At 48.0% G+C, this 2,500-nt stretch overlaps 1 long non-coding RNA gene across 1 annotated transcript in view; it reads right to left on the reverse strand.

The window, feature by feature from the left end:
* The window catches only part of LOC138866484 (uncharacterized), a 39,951-nt gene that overhangs the window by 24,597 nt on the left and 12,854 nt on the right, over nucleotides 1–2,500 (reverse strand). The window lies entirely within an intron of this gene.

Genomic DNA, 2,500 nt, shown 5'->3' on the forward strand with positions numbered 1-2,500 from the left:
AAGCGCAATCCGTCGCGAGGATTTCCGTTGCCGCGAGACCTCCCACCTCGGCCTGGACGGACGGAGGGAGGACGGCTGCCAACACGCGAATCGACATGGTGGGTTTTTTGCGTTTTAACGACGAAACAATTGGATGCTTTGTTTTGCTGGGGGGGGGGGGTTGTTACTGTCACTGATAGGCCGTGCTGGTGATTGTGGTGGTGGTGGTGGTGGAGGTGGTGGTGGTGGTGGTGTGGTGTGGTGGTGATGGTGGTGGTGGTGGTGGTGTGATGGTGGTGGTGGTGATTATGGTGGTGGAGGTGGTGGTGGTGGTCTTGATGGTGATGGTGATGGTGATGGTGATGGTGATGGTGATGATGATGATGATGATGATGATGTTGATGGCGATGACGATGATGATTCAGCTGCTGCTTCTGATATTGATGATGACTTTGATGTTGATTTTAATGGTGATGATGTTGACATTGATGTTGATGGTGATAGTGACAGTGCCAGTGAAGCTGATACTGATCCTGATCATGGAGTACAATTTAAAAATGAAAACCTAACACCACCATCAACAAAGGCAATGGTACATCCAACCACACGGAAAAGGAATAACTCACTAACTCACAGAAACTTATATATTTTTTTCCTTTTCCCCCTTTCCCTTTCCCGAAACTGATCGAAAATAAATATATATTTTTTCCGCTATTCCCTTCCCGAAACTGGTTCAGAATAAATATGTATTTTTCTATCTTTCCCCCATTCCCTTCTAGAAACTGATTCAAAATAAATATAGACCTTATTTGTTCTTTATCCCCCCTCCCCCCCATTCCCTTGCAGAATCTGATTCAGAATAAATATGTTTTATATTTTCTCCATTCCTCTCCAGAAAATGATTCAAAATAAATATGTTTTATATTTTCTCCATTCCCTTCCACAAACTAATTCAAAATAAATATAGACCCTATTTATTCATTATTCCTCCCCCTCCCCCCCCCCATTCCCTTGCAGAAACTGCTTCGCAATAAATATATGTTTTATATTTTCTCCATTCCTCTCCAGAAAATGATTCAAAATAAATATGTTTTATATTTTCTCCATCCCCTTCCACAAACTAATTCAAAATAAATATAGACCCTATTTATTCATTATTCCCCCCCCTCCCCCCCCATTCCCTTGCAGAAACCGATTCAGAATAAATATATGTTGTATATTTCCTCCATTCCTCTCCAGAAACTGATTGAAAATAAATAAATATACCTTTTTTTATATAATAGTTCCCCCTATTCCCGCCCGACTCATTCATGCATCTTACCACGTGTCCCAACATCCGCCATCTGTGACGTCACGAGTTGTTCGAACGGTCACGCGTTGCCCCGTCGTAAATTCCGGATTTTTTCTTTCCTCTCTCTCTCTTTTCCGGGCGTTTTTATCCCTTTTTCGCTTCTTTTCTTCGTCTTTCCTCAACTTTCTAAATGTATTTGAGAGAACGGTTTCAACTTTGGGCGCGTGCCTCGGCCGTGACATGGGCGGCGGGGAAGTCGGAATGTGAAGAATGCGTGAAGGCTTTCGGACTTCCTTATTGTGGTAATGAGTGGCGCCGGTGGGGAGGGGGAGGGGGAGGGGAGGGAGAGGGGGAGAGGGAGGGGAGAGGGAGAGGGAGGGGGAGGGGGAGGGGGAGGGGAGGGGGAGGGGGAAGGGAAAGAGGGAGGGGGAGGGGAGGGGGAAGGAAGGGAGGGGGTGAGGGAGGGGGAGGGGGAGGGAGAGAGGGAGGGGAGGGGGAAAATGAAGGGATAGCGAGGGAAGGAGGGAGGGAGGGAGGAGGGGATGGATGGATGAAGAGGGAAGAAGGGAGGGAGGGAAGGAGGGGGAGGGAGGGGTGGATGAATGGAAAGGGAGGGACGGAGGGATAGAGTGAGTGAAAGAGAGAGAGAGAGAGAGAGAGAGAGAGAGAGAAAGAGAGAGAGAGAGAGAGAGAGAGAGAGAGAGAGAGAGAGAGAGAGACAGAGTCAGAGAGAGAGAGAGAGAGAGAGAAAGAGAGAGAACGAGAAAAAGAGAGAGAGAACGAGAAAAAGAGAGAGAGAAAGAGAGAGAACGAGAAAAAGAGAAAGAGAAAGAGAGAAAATGAACGAGGAAAAAAAATCAAGATCAAGACAAGACAGATAAACAAACAAACAAACACACACACAACCAAACTTCAAACCCCATCACCCCCTCCCACCCCACCCCCCCCTCCCACCCCCAAACCTCTCCAACAAACCTCTACCCCCCCCCCACCCAAAAGGAGAGGCGTGAGGGAAGAGGCGGAACACTCACGAGACTGTCAAGCGATGACACCTGCAGCGGAGGTCTCTCACTCAGCGGGTTCTTGGAAGAAAGAGGAAGAGAGAGGGAGAGAGAAAGAGAGGGAGGGAGAGAAAGAGAGAGAGCGGGAGGGAGGGAGGGAGGGAGGGAGGGAGGGAGGGAGAGAGATGAAGATAGATAGATAGATAGAGAGAGAGAGAGAGAGAGAGAG

Source organism: Penaeus vannamei, chromosome 25 (assembly GCF_042767895.1).
Source record: "Penaeus vannamei isolate JL-2024 chromosome 25, ASM4276789v1, whole genome shotgun sequence".
Taxonomy (NCBI): Eukaryota; Metazoa; Arthropoda; class Malacostraca; order Decapoda; family Penaeidae; genus Penaeus; species Penaeus vannamei.